The sequence below is a fragment of the Zeus faber genome, assembly GCF_960531495.2.
Source record: "Zeus faber genome assembly, chromosome: 18".
Classification (NCBI taxonomy): Eukaryota; Metazoa; Chordata; class Actinopteri; order Zeiformes; family Zeidae; genus Zeus; species Zeus faber.
This window is the reverse complement of record NC_137210.1, coordinates 13,266,795-13,281,740: the sequence shown is the minus strand read 5'-3', so window position 1 is coordinate 13,281,740 and position 14,946 is coordinate 13,266,795. Positions and strand designations below refer to the sequence as shown.

General features: G+C 40.0%; 1 protein-coding gene across 1 annotated transcript in view; it reads right to left on the bottom strand.

Annotated features, from left to right (window-relative positions):
- Nucleotides 1–8,848, bottom strand: part of nck2a (NCK adaptor protein 2a) — a 32,204-nt gene extending 23,356 nt beyond the window's left edge. The window contains exon 1 of the mRNA XM_080018642.1: nucleotides 8,683–8,848. The gene's annotated coding sequence lies outside the window, so the exon portion shown is untranslated. The remainder of the gene's footprint in view (nucleotides 1–8,682) is intronic.
- Nucleotides 8,849–14,946: the final 6,098 nt, after the last annotated feature.

The window sequence follows — 14,946 nt, the reverse complement described above, 5'->3', positions numbered from 1 at the left end:
GCTGGATGCGTTTGTCGGCGATGTGTTTGCTGCAGTAGGAGTGGAAGCTCGCCAGCTTTTCATTATAATCCGCCGGACGTTGCTGCGCTACTGTAGTCCTGGTCCGGATGGAAAAATGGCACCGTTTCATAAAACGAAAGCACCACGACGGACCTCCTTGAAAATGTTCAATTTTCATTTCTTCCGCTAGCGTTACTGCTTTTAGTCGAACAGTGACCGTCGAAACGCTCGCCCCACTCGTTCTTTGCTCGATGATCCACCGCTCGAGTCTTTCCTCCAACTCTGGCCACCTCGCCTTATGTCCGCGGAAACTCAGCTGCGTCTTCTTCACCTGTCGGAGTTCGTTTTCCATCTTCCTCCACTTGCGAACCATCGATTCATTAATCTTGAATTCTCTCGCGGCTGCTCGATTTCCATGTTCCACAACACACATAGGGCGCATCGCACTATAGGGCGCGCCGCACATTTTGAGGAAAAAAAAAGACGTTTATATGCGCCTTATAGTCGCGAAAATACGGTACTCAAACTACTCCAGGGGCTGTTTTTTTTCCTCTTAAATTTGAAATGCAATCAATGCCACATAGATATAACTTTAAATGAGATGCATCTGTTGCTGTACTGATTTCATCTTTGTTTGAAACTTTTTCACCTCTAATATTTAGGTTGTTATTCATCTTGCCCCTTTGTGTTGACTGCCAGAATTCCAAAAGTGAGTCCAAACTAAGGACTTTAACGCCTGGCCTAATGGTCATTAAGGCCACTGCTCTAAAGCATGTTCATAACCTTGAGATTTTTTGGCCTTTCAATCTTTTGAGGGACGACTCGTGGTTGAACAAGATGTGGCATATGAGCCATCTGAGCGCTGGCAGTGCATGCTGTCACCATAATCTGCCCTGATCAATCTGTCCTGTGCCTCAAACAGAGCTTTCACAGAGAAATGCATTCAGTTTTTAAAAATCTCTCTATTTGTTCTTTAATGTTTTATTTCACAATTCTGTTGCGTCCCAACAAACAACTGTATGCAGTGATTTGGATGCAGAGATTTGGTATGGACCCATTAACAGTTCTGATATGCAAAAGGAAGATTACATCACTCAGGGAAACATCATGTTCAGCAGAGTGCCAGCAGCTCTCTGCCAAGCCAAAATAACCAGCAGGGTAAATAGATGTCCTGCAGTAAGTATGTGTGTCTGTGGGGACGCAACATACTATGTATGTCGCCCTCACATTCTCAAGAGAACCCTGTGGCACCTTGCGCTATGAAGCTCATAAATAAAGCGCAATTCTCACCTGCAGCAGCTCTACACTAGAGTTCATGAGTTAGAGTGTGAGAGAAACTGTAAATAGCGACACAATTTAGGATGTATGGCAGTCTACTGCCTTCCTAATAGGACGATTTAAAAAAAAATATATTTACCAAGAGCAGATTGGGAGCTGGTAAAAAACATAGGGCTTCTGTATTCATGAATTTCTCCTACAACAGGGGCTGATCATCCAAAGTGGGTTATCAGATTTTGGAGAAGATCGTTGTTTGAATGAGAATAAATTAGCTATTACAATACAGTTTGCCAGAGATGAACAATCCCCAGTCATTTAGTTATTTAGCCTATTGTCTGTCATCATCATCGTCAATAATACATTGTAGGGAAATTGAATAGTTGGAAACCAGGGCTACCGAAACTTTATCCTTTGGAAGGCCAAACCTCAATGTTGGGCAGCAGGCTCACAGATTATACTGCACTCATAACAAAAATACAAAATGGAGCAAGGGGACAAATTTTTAGGCAATTTCTGAAATATGTATGTTTGAACCAGTTAAAAATACGTATTTTATTTTTGTGTCATATATTACATTTTGCAATGTAGAAATGTAATTACCTTCCAATTATACGTGTCAATTATGTCCCAAAATAACAACAAATCCATACATTGCCAAATTCCCATGGCTAGCATATCATTTTACATTTTCTGCATGATTTTCTATTTATTAAACAACATTTTTAGATTTGTGAGTAGTTCAAAGAGAAAATAGATGGAGAACGTGTGACAAGGCCGTCGACGACGGGGTGATGACGACAGACAGACACTCATTAAAGTTAAAGAGAGATAACGTTAAAGAGAATCTATTCATCAATGTGCTCCTGTATGAAGGTAGATCGCTGCAGAGAAAATTGGATCCTCCGCAGCAACACTGTTCAGGACACAGTTCACAGATTTTGGTTATCATGCAATATAGTTGAATATTTCTTTCAATACAGTAAAGTAATGGAATTTTCTGAACCTCGTAGGCTGTTCTTATCAACACATCTACCTGCTTGGTCATAATATCCACATTACTAATTCATGTTTCTCAAATACTTCTTTGTGTAATATCTTATCATCAGTGCTTTCAGAAGTAGCACTGATATCCAAAATATCATCAAAATATCGATATTGAGGTAATCGTCATAGTCGTCATTTTGTCAATATAGTCCAGCCCTAACCCACCGTGCGCTGCCGCCACTACACCGGTCTGTGTTGTCTCGTCTTGCTCCGTCTGTAATTGTGACAGCTTGACCTTTTTGTGTTGTTCGTGCAGATGAGGCATAACAGCGTGAAAAAGGTTTTCAGTTACGGTTGAATTCCATCTCTGTTCAGTATGCAGCCTGTTCAAGGTGGGAATGTTGCCCCTTTATTCTTTAAACACTTGGGAGCAGCACCTTGTGAAAATAAAACTTAAAACCTATTAGGGCTGCAGATATTCTTCTATAATACCAGTCAAACAATACAGTTTGTATACTGTATTTTAAACACTCAAATTTAAAACCTATTAGGGCTGCAGATATTCTTCTATTCTTCTGCTCCCGTCAAAGCCTGGAGTCTGTTCCCACATTAGATGACGGTTATGGCTGGGTGGCATCGGAGCGCACCTTACCTGTTGTCAGCAAGTCAGCACCTTCCCTCACCCGAGGCTACAGCGTTTATTAAATTTAATATTTTTATATAATAAGGTTATTAAATCAGTGTGATTCTCCTCAACCATATGTCACACTAGAGGCCAACGCTGTTGTGTTACACATCACCATGGTCACGGTCATGGTTACTTCAGTAATAACTAACAGTCATAACCAACAAAAGCAACACCAAACCTAACCTGTGTCAAAGTCAAGGCATCAGTAGAGTATAGAAGATTTCAAACATTTTTTTTTGCCATTCCCTGTGTTAAGGTATACTTACAAAATCTTCACTATTACAAATCAATCACTATCATGTTATGTTTACTCTCTTACTGAACCAATTAAGCCTTAGTTTTCTTAAAAAAAAATTGTCAACTCAAGTTATAAACTGCAACAGTGTGAACATTGCAAGACACTAGTCATCATGTTGTTTTAATCAAGGTTCTGAACAATTGGAGGTGGACTAACAGAGGCTTTCCATGTGACCGGCCTCACGTGGGCCTTGGCAACCTGTGGCGGCCATGCACAAATAAAGCAAATTATGTGTGCACTGGGTGTTTGTTAATTGGTCTGAGATTTGTATTCATTTACACATAATATTGTTTGTGTAGTTTCTATACTTTTATCTGATATTGTCCCACAGTTCGTCCAAATCGCCTCTCCCTCAACTTCTCGCTGAATGGCTTAAAAGTTTCTAAATTGTTTTGTGTTTTCTCTAGTTCATGTAGTCTTCACATATCCCATTCACTAGTCCCTTTACCAAGAATTCACAGCCTTCATTTCCTTTACTTGGTCTGAATAACAGCTTTTTTAGTGCAGAATATTGTAGAACTCTGCTCATAACGACATTGAACCGGAACACGAATGACTTGGTAGCGGCAGCGTTATAATGTAGAGTGCAGACCTGAGTGCAGGTGCGTGGTCACACCTTTCAAACAGGTCAGCGTGAAGTTAATAAAAAGGCTCTGTTGATGTGCACTAAATGAGGTAGATGTGAAAGCACCCTAGTAGTACGGTTGCTGGATCATACAGGCTATGAAAGATGGCATTTTACAGCACAAGGCATCAACTTCAATCGCAAGGTCATTACGGAAACACATTCAAGCACTTGGAACACTCCGAAGTGCAGATAATGTAAGGACTTATCAAACATAATATTGCGCAGCTCTTACTAGAGAAGAGCCTGAAGATTTTATTTTATTTTTTTATATTGTGAACTACAAGCACTGCTGCTCATCTCATGGGTGTGTTTTAATTAATCTGAAGCTCGGAGAGATGCACACGGGTGTCGTTGTCCGCAGAGGAGGGACTAGGAAAACATAACATACTGTTCAGAAGAGATAAAAAGCCCTTGTGTTCTGCACACGATAACGGCGGCTCTGCTAAGTGTCAGGGCACGTAGTTGCAGAAGTAGCTCTGTCTCTGTTGTGTCAGCAGGGCCAAAGGCGAAATTGTCCACTTAATTGAATCATTTAGAGCATGAAGGCCTTGCCAATGCCCACACAAAAAAAAAACCTGTGATAAATAAAAAATTAAATAAAAATAAATAAATGAAACAACCGCTGTACTCAGTTTGTGATTTACAGAAGCTGCGTGTGTGCAAGTGGTCTGGTGGTTTCTCACGGTTATTAAGTCCAAAATAAATAAAAGTAATCTAAAGCTTAAAAAACAGATTATAAAATACGAGCAGAGATCATAGAAGATGATGATTTGGGTTCACTTAATGTATAATAATATTTAGATGAGAACTCTTTCATCGGGAGACTAGATTAAGTGGTCTTGGTTCTGGAAGAAACCAAGACCAACCAAACCCCCCCGCCCCAATGGACAATATTTAATATAATAACATTCATAATTAGAAAATAGTATTAAAAGTATTTCTGGCATTGTCCAAACATTGGAAGACTCTCCAGAATAATAAATCATCAAATAAATCATGTCTACAAGCAACATAAGCAACTAAAAATATGGTTCCTTGAAAAAGTCAAATTAAAAAGGTTGAAAATCGTACTGTAGGGTTTAGTGGCCAATTTAGATACCAAACAAAAAAAGATGCTTTACCCTGAGCAAGTTTGAAACAATGGTTGTTTGATTGTCCAACAAACTCCTGTGATTCTGTCCTATGTGGTTATTGTTTTAACTAAACTCTCCTATGGGGGGATAAAAAAAAACATAAGGATAAATTAATTCCTGAACCAATAGGCCACCTATGTCTCCACTCAGTGATAAATGTGCCCAAGTTTATGCAGAGAAGTCTGAGCTCTACAGTTTTCACTCTCCCTCTCAGAAGGTGTTGGATTTCCCTCCATCTCACTGGACAAGTCTTGTGCTGCGTAACATAAACCCAGGCATGTACACTAAGCGATAGTGTGAGAGAGCCACTGAGCCGTAATTACTATTTAATGAGCACTTGTGAATTAATGGCCGCTTTTATCTGACGCGCCGGTCATCGCGTGTATTTTCGGGGCGGAGTCTACAATCCCCAAAGAAACCCTCTTCTGACTACTCTCTTGGTCTGAGCCTTTAGAGGGTTTCATATTCACTCTTTCACACCTATAGTCTATGTCAGTTTTTCCCCAAAGTTTGAGCCTCACCCCCCTGGTGGGCCGTGAAGGTACTGCAGGTGGGCCATGCGAGGTAATTTACATAAATACAAGTTTTTATTACCATAAAATATTCATGATTAACTATGTACATTTAAAAAAGTGGGGAAAATTTACAAAACAAAGCCATGGGATTCAAATTATGTGTTATTCTTCATTTATCTGACCTATTTTTTTTAAATTGTTAATCCTATTTTTTTATTTTTACACTTGTTGCTTTACACAGTGTTACATGTAACTGGATGGATTATTCATTTGCACTGGATTGCCGTAGGCCTTCGTTCACATACAATTGTTCTGTTTATGAAATAAAAAATATATAGGGAAATACATCATCCTAGTCTCGTGTGTTGATCAGGGTGGTTATTAAAGGTTTAGGCCACCTGCAAATCTGGACTAGTGTGAATGGCTGGATTCATTGAATTAAATTGGGCTATGCAATAGAAATATCAGGGGTAAAGTCCTGTCCAAATGATTCAGACATTTGCGTTCACATATACAGCTCGGGTAATGTCCGAATAATTTCAGGGTTGCAGTGCGTGTGTGAAAGCAGCTATAGAGAACAGAAGGGAACACACACACACACACACACACACACACACACACACACACACACACACACACACACACACACACACACACACACACACACACCTCAGCATCCCAGATCAGGATTAGGCCTGGCGCCCATTGGCAGCACAAAGACAGAGGAGACAACAGACTGTCAGTTCAGTTGTTTTTGTGTGTGTGTGTGTTTGTGTGTGGGGTGTGGTAATGGGGGGTGGGTTACGGGAGAGAGAAAGATGAAGAAACCATCATTTAATACCAACAAACCCGTATCGAAGAGCACTGGGGAAAAAAATCATACAAGAAAAAAAAAATAATGGTACACAAAATGCAAAATCTCTCTGAAACCAAACAAGCTAAGCGTTATTTTAATATTTCACAAAAGTGCCACGATGCAGACTTGATTCAGGTTAAATTGAAGGGTATAGAAAAACTTTTCAATGTGTGGTTTCAATGTTTATAGGAACCAAGCTTTTTATAGCAATTCAGTGTTTTCCTATGAAATGTTACAAGTCATTTTCTTGACTTTCATAAACCTATTTCTCACAAATAGATATTCAACTGGGTTAATTAATTTGTCATGATCTCCTGTACACTATTCGGACTGTGTTATTTCTCAAATAACAAATAATATCCGTAAACAATGGATAAAAAGAAAGAAATGGATGGACCCAAGATCATAACACACCACATCTACAAAACACTCCAGAGGAAACATAGGACACAAGGGCTGCTGTCAAGTGATGCTATACTATTATGATATAGGGCTTCTACAAACACAAAGCAAAAGGACAAAAATCGACTGTTTAACAGTCACTGTGCCGCATCTTTTCAATGGCAGCACAAATCCTCTGTCTTGACCCAGGTCATGGATCATAATATTGAGGTTTCCTATCATTACTGCATTCATTGAGCCAGTCTAATGGCTTCCATGCCCCAGATTGCAGATTATTAGAGAGATATAATTACAATGACAATAGGACAGCCTTTGCCTCCCTCCCTTCCTCCACCTCCCTCAGTGCTGCCCTTCATCTCTCCATGTCGCCCCACTGTCCATCTGTGCACGGTCTAACGTGCATTTCTCCCCGTCTCCGGGAAAGATTAGAGCTTCCTGAGGCAGGGACAGATCGCAGAAAGAAACATTCCGACTTCCACGCACCCAGAATAATTATTTTGACACTAATTCCAAACGGGAGTGTTGGAATTATGCAGTGCTCCAGATTGTCCCAAGGCAAGTTCGAACTGCGCCATGCAGTTCCCAAAGACAGTTTTTGCCATCCATGATCAACAATGAAGAGGCAGTTTGATATAAAGCTTCAAACTCATACATACTGACTTTTTTGTACCTCAAGACGTCAATGACAGCCATGCAAAAGGTGTGGCCAAGATTGGTGAACGTACAAACTGACAGTCGATGTGAAGGGATGGAGTGTACTTTGTGATAGACTAGTTAAAAATTAATATTGCAATGCATGCCTTTGCTCGCGTTAAATGATATCCAAAGAGAGCAATTTGGCCTTGGTTTTATGTGCGAAATATATTGATCCCGTGTGCTAAAGACTACCTTGAGGAAACTCAACAGGCCTCTGTGGAGCTGAATGCCACAGCATAGGTGTGCATTCCACATACCTGTCATACGCGAACCTTGTCCTAGAAACCGTGGCGCTATGGAGGGTGTGATAGAAAAGAGAGGTGTGGTGCCGCACCATACCTGCACCGTATCAGAAACGGTGATAAACGACATCCCTAGGGACAATATCCATTGACAATTGTGTCATATTTCGAATTCAAAAGTGAATGAAAAGTCATGGTTTTCCCTCTGCAATCCAGCTACATAGCTTATTTTCAAAGACATACAGTATTGTGGTATTCCTGGTCGTTTGAAATAATCAAAATCACATCTCTACATATAGATAATATGAAGATAGGTTCTCAAACTAAGGTCTGGGCCCTCCCAGGGGTACTTAGAGAAGTTCCAGGGGGTCCCCAGCAAAATGATCAAAGGTTAAACTTCACCATCATTACATTAACAACACGTTGTAGATGAATGTATAATAATGACTTTAAATCAGAGTTCCACTGCTAACTCCCGAACTATAGTGCAGACAGGTATGGCGGTTTGGACTAAATCAAATAACACAATAATAAAAACGCCGTCTAAGACTAAAATCGTGGGTTCTTGACACGAGGGTTGAGAATGACGGATCCGTGGTACTAGCTGACAGACATGTTTGTGTGATCCTTTCTGTAAGACACCGCGAGCTGAGTCAATGAAGAATAACAGGTATAAAAACAGGTATAAAAAGTGAAGTTAGTACAAGAGTAGAGCCGCTCGGAGGGTGGAGCGGCGTGGGCAGCCGAGCGCCTGAAAACACGAGTGGACAATGAGTCCGAAAGTGAGACTCGAGAAGCTTCCATTTTGGTCCCAAAACTTAAAAACAAACAAACAAACAAACAAACAAAACAAAAAACAAACTGTGGGTTGAGTGAGATTCTACTTCATGGCTGAGAAGCAGTGTGTTTTGTCAGTTCACTTCTCAGTTGTTTTTTTTTTAGGTTTTTTGTTTTAGTCTTACCTTGGTGTTCACTCCAGTCACTCCCACTACCACGCCGAGTGGCCAACGCTTCCACAAAACAGTGAAGTAAAGCCCGCAATGGACCGGCCGAACGGACATCAGATCCTCATATCATTATGTTTCGACGTACTTTGGTTGTACAAAAAGAAAAGAAGAGAAAGCGCAAAATCGAGGGTATTCTACCGGAGCTGTCGACGCCTTCAGCACGGTGCGGACGCTCATCCGCCTGGTGACGTCACCACCACGCCGGCGCTGCTACAGGACCTCCTGCAGGAGCAGCTCGTCAAATATGACAATAAAATAGATTACAAATTCAAATAAAATAAATGGATAATAATGACATGGGTTATAATAATAGTAAATACACATAAAAAAAATAAATACATAAAATGATAATAATAATAACAATAATAATAATAATAATAATAACAATCATCATCATCATCATCATCATAATAATAACACAAATAATGATACTAATACTACTACTTCTACTTCTACTACTACTACTACTACTACTACTACTACTACTAATAATAATAATAATAATAATAATAATAACAACAATAATAATGTCAAAATCAATTTCTGTGACACATTAGAATTTTATTTGAACACACCGATATATTTGTATTTACATTGCAGCCATTTCGATGCACATATCTTTCTTAATTCGGCAATCAACATCAACAAAATCATTTTTAATTATTTTACTTTTTTTATATTGGCAATCCAGTTGTACGTATATCTTCTTTGTATGTTTGGATATGTTAACACACTCTTTTCATTCTCTCAGATTTATATGAGTTCCACCATAAATGTACTTATATTTCCCACTACTTCAGTGCTGACTGAAGTAGTAACTTTAACATTTTAATTTGAGGCTTAATAAAACACCCCAGACATATGGGTCAAAGTCCAAATCAATATTTGGACTTTCTTAAATCCATATATATATATATATATATATATATATATATATATATAAAATAGTGATTTGGACTTTGACCCACTCCATGTGCAACTACGATTTGTTTAATGTTCTGAGCCAAAACAATGGTTCAATTAGGAACTAGGAACTACAGAAACCCCAAGGCACATTATATATTCTTATATACTTATGTTGCATGTACACCGCACCACACTTCAAGGTTGTGAATACACTGAAAACAGCAGATCATGATGAAGATCAGCCCATTAACAAAATGGCCATTTCTTTTGAGGAATAAAAAAAGATCAAATCACATATATTACATGTCTTGCTGACAGCTTCTTTAAGGAAAAGTGAATATTGCACTGGACTCATTCTGTCTCCAGCAGGTTAAGGCCTGGAGAGAAGGAGTGGCCTTGAGAGGCCACATGGTAGAGTTTAATATTTAACAGTTAATGTAACCCGTTACATTGGAGAGACGTTTTATGAGTGTAGGTAATATTTACCAAGCAACTCGAAAGTAACACAACACTTTGAGATTACACAGGTTACACACTTGAAATAGGCCTAAACTTTACAATCTTTGGCTTTTAAATACTTATTGAGAGCTAAACAAATGGATGTTCAGTGAATATTATAAGGAAACCAAATCCAGAATGACACAAAAAAATTCTCACCATTTAAAAAATGTTGCCATAGCAGAAAAAAACATTTACAGAATAACCCATATAACTGAAGAAAATACCACCCCCCAAAAAATCACACACAATCAGGATTACATTGAAACCAAGCTGCAACACTAAGGTCTACCCTTAAAGATATGTACCTTGTCTCAGGGCGCCCTCATGCAGTCGTTCTATATTACTACACTTCTCATTTTCTTTCACGCCTCTCGGGTTCATGGTTGAAGATTCCCACAATAACAATAACAATATATATTCAACAAGACATTTTTATTGTCCTTAGAATGGGATAGAAATTATAACCATTAAATGTTCCTATCAGTAGCACATTGTCAATCGGTTTGAGACACTGGGTATACAGATTAAATCTGATTTACACAGCATTTCCTCATTCCCTCTTGTGTTAAAATTAATTGTACGTGCTATGTGAACATAACCTTTTGAGATGTACAAGCTTTACTGTTTTTTTTCGGGGGCCATGATGAGAGCTCAGGCTTTTTGATTGACAGACAATCTGCTTTTTTTTTAATATATACTGTACACCAGGACTTGGGAATGAAATTGACCAATGTTTGGCTCGATTACTTAAAAAAAAAAAAAAAGAAAGAAAATTCAATTAGGCCTTTGATATCAACATTTCCAGGCAGTCAGAAAAAATCAAAGCAATTGTTTTGAGTAGACAGAAGTATATGCATCCAAAGTAGATTAAGGTCTGATTTGGATTTAAAGTTCTACTTTTTTTCCCGATAAGATGACGCTGTGCCTCATTTTAGGAAACAATTGTCCACTTTAAGACCGCAAGCTGCACTATGTCATCACTGTGCCATGAGGGATCCTGGTCCAGTGCTTAATATAAATGCAGTTAAAATGACTGCATAATTGGATGAACAGGTCACATTCATCACTCCTCCTCCTCCTCGATGGTTAGACTTATTAATGAGGGTTTAAACACACTTGTCAACACTAGACATACCACGCTTCAATAACTAGGACGCTTCAATAACTAGGACGTCTTCCATTGGCACGATCTTCCTCAAATCACTCCAATTAGTGACAGATGGGAGTCTGTGTGCGACAGCTAGTGCGACTGTATTGAGAAAGGTTTATTTTGGCACCAAGGCGCCCTTTATTAAATATGCCCGGCCCTAAGTGAGGATATACATCATGAAGTGGTGACTTCCTCACGATGGCTGTTATGCCATCTATCTTAAGGACCACAGATTCTCGCCTTCCCTCAGGATTCCCTCATAGCTTATACAGTTGTAGCTTCTATGACGTCATACACTTTAGCCTATTGTTCTATAAAATGTTTGATGTTTGAAAAGATTGCTATTATGACACATTTAGCATTATGTAGATATAAAATGTGTGCAAAATACTCTCCATACCATAAATACCTCTTCGTCGTCACCATAAATTGCAATATCACCATCAAAGCATCTAAATTATAATGTTTTTTTTAATTGTTTTTGTTTACAATACATTACATATACATTTATATATTGCATATACGAGAATCGTATAAAATATAGAAAACAATTGTAAATGTTTTAGAAAAAAATATATAATATATTTTGTCTTTTTAATTTTCCAGTTCCGGTAACAAAATAATAATTGAAAATGTAGCCAAGACACGAATCAAATATAATTTTAATTACTGTAACGAGAAATGTTTAAAAAAAACTCAGTAACTTGGACTAGTTAGTCGAGTTTAGCTCCAAGGTGCTCTGAGGCAAAACAGGAATATGTGTGAGAAAGGAATTAGAAAGGTTTAGAAAGGAATTTTCTACTTTTTATTTTATTTTATTTTTGTACTTTTTCCTAGGACTTATTGTGTGCTATCACCGGGTGCGTTGCATTACATTTCACTGCATATATGTATGGAAGTATGTATATGTATGTGACAAATAAAAATCTTGAATCTTGAATCTTGAATCTTGACTTATTGACACAACAAAAGCAGACAAATAAGGCAATGGCAATCATAATGTAGAACAAGGAGGAGAACGGGGCCGGCGCACTGGCCCTACAGCTTCCCCTGGTTCGGCCCTCGGAAACGGGGGGGGATGTCGGGGGCTCCAGGTCTGGTTCCCAGCTGCCAAGGTGCCGTTCCAGAAGCTGTCCTCGCTGTTTAGCAGACGGAGTGAGCAGGACTGACATGGATGGGGACAGAGAAACCCTCTCTGTCCGTTCTCCCTCCAAAAAAAGCTCAATACTGTAGCAGGAGCATCATCTGGTCGCCGTAACGATCGCGGACGCCAGCGAGACAAAAATAATCCGGTGATTGGATTAGTTTTCTTTTTTTCTAAAATAAATCTGACTTGTGGGGGGTGGGGGAAACTTCCTTATTTTATTAGGACAAGAAGGCCGATGAAAAACAAAGCCCATTCACTAATTTTAAGCCTGACAGGCCTCCATCCGCTTCATATTGTGTGTATGTCTTCTCCCATTATTCGACAGTCCCAAAGGTCTCACGGCCAAAAGGAGGATATTCTAAGAATACGCTTTGCCAAGAATATATAAATGCTGAACATAAAATACTTTTATTCGGGCAATCTAATCTAACAGCAGAGACACACGGCAAACACAAAGAGTAGACAGATAACCAAACCCGTGACTAAATAAAGCGAGGCAGATAAAAAACACAGTTTTGTGCGCTTCATCACAAACGGGCAACTGAAGGTAGGTTGTTCCGGCAAATCGAAAGTCTAAAAAAGCTCCCCGGCGACTGCAGGCCTTGAAACATCCTACCAATGGTCATTGGGATTTAAAGTCTGGAACACAACACCGGGTTGAATAACTGAGGCTTTGCTCACTCATAAATAGACCGCCATCACTTAACTGCTATGCTACCAGGACGATAAAGAACGGAGAGGAGGGAGAGGAGAGGTTCCATTTTACTGTCATCATCAATTCATTGTTATACCCCCCCCCCCCCCCGAAATAAAAAGAAAATTCATTCCGTAAGAAAACTACTTAGAAGACAATCTTCAAAGACTTCAGTCTAAAGATAAACTAGTGACTAATCACACTCATGGGATACAATTATTGTGAATAAAGGGGGAAAACAGTCACTTTTACTTTTGTTTTTCTCATCTTGTAATTTACAATCATTATCACCAATGTAGATGGTAATATCTTCAAATCTAGTTCCAGATTTTTTTTAGTTATTTCATAACAAATAAAGCAATGAAAATCAACTTCTGCGGGTACCGCGCTATGTGTTGCACTGTAAGGTGTTTGACAGTTACAGCACATTATATTCAGTATTTAGGGGTCAGGGTGAGATGGAGCCGGATCAAGCCCGAACCGCTCTGGATCCGGACCCGACGGATCTGATAACAAGAGGTCGGCAAAAGCACTAACTTGATTCCAACTCGTTGTCTTATTATAAAGGAGCTGTAAAAAACAAGAAGCGCATTGATGGCAGGATGTGAATTTTCCAGAGGTTAAGAGAAAGAATGTGTTTCCCAGACCGCCTAAGCAGGTTAGGGTGACTGTAGGACCTCTAAAGTGAATTACAGTCCATGCGTCTACCGGTGGTTCAATCAGACTTTGCTGTATAGCACACACACGCACACACACACACAAACACACACACACACACACACACACACACATACTTCAGAAAGCATTAAAATAATAAATTCACTCAGGTTGCTTTGTGGTGACCAATGTCTTGTTTCCGTAACCACAACTGATGGAAAGCTTGCCAGGGTACCCTCGCTAAGCTCGGTGTAGTCTATTCCCACAGCGCGAGCCCAAAATGTCTGGCTCATCTCTCACCGCCGGTTTTAAGTTCTCACTAGAGACCCAGCCGTATGACGCTGCGACTTCTTGAAAATAATTAGCATGGATCCATTTCCAGTGTTTTTTGGGGGGTTTTATTTCCTCCACTGGTCGTATTGGGGTCTTGGGTGACCCCGGGAGAGTTCCAGTCCCCATCGCTTTGCCATGGAATTAAGATTAAGGGTCCCACCCACCGGTGATGATGGAGTCCGTCTGACATGACCTTTCCACGAGGCCAGTATTTGCGGAAGCATTAAGCGCCGGGCTTTAGCGTGGCCAGGGCCCGGCGGTGCCCAGACAGCTGCAACCTTATCCCTCGGCTCCGAACAGCTGAGCTGGACGCCGGTGTCCACGGGTCGGAGGAACAAAGACGGGCAGTGAAGGGCCCAGGGGCCGAGGGGGCCAGGTGGAACGGACCAGGGCGGTGGTTCAACGGGACGCGGAGGACTCTCCAGAAGCACGTTTGACCCAAGAGGCAAAAAGGCTTGTCGACCCCTGAGGACCGGAGACTATTAAGGTGCTGCTACCAGAAAAGTTTTACTAAATGCAAGCAGAAATCTGTAACCTCGGAAAAAGCAATCAGTGTTATCTGTCCTTCATCAATGTTCCCTGTAACACCGCATATCTTCCTTTCATATCTTTAGTTTCACAGACACGTTTTCATTCGGTATAATCACTTCTGCCAGTAGGACACTGACTTGTCGCAGCTTGGAGGGATTTTTGATAATCCCTCCGATAATTAGAATGGACCATTTTTTACATTGGCACACAACACACACACACACACGCACACACACACACACAAGCGATTACTGTGAACTACAAATAAAGCGCTTGAATCCCCATGGAGGACTGATGATG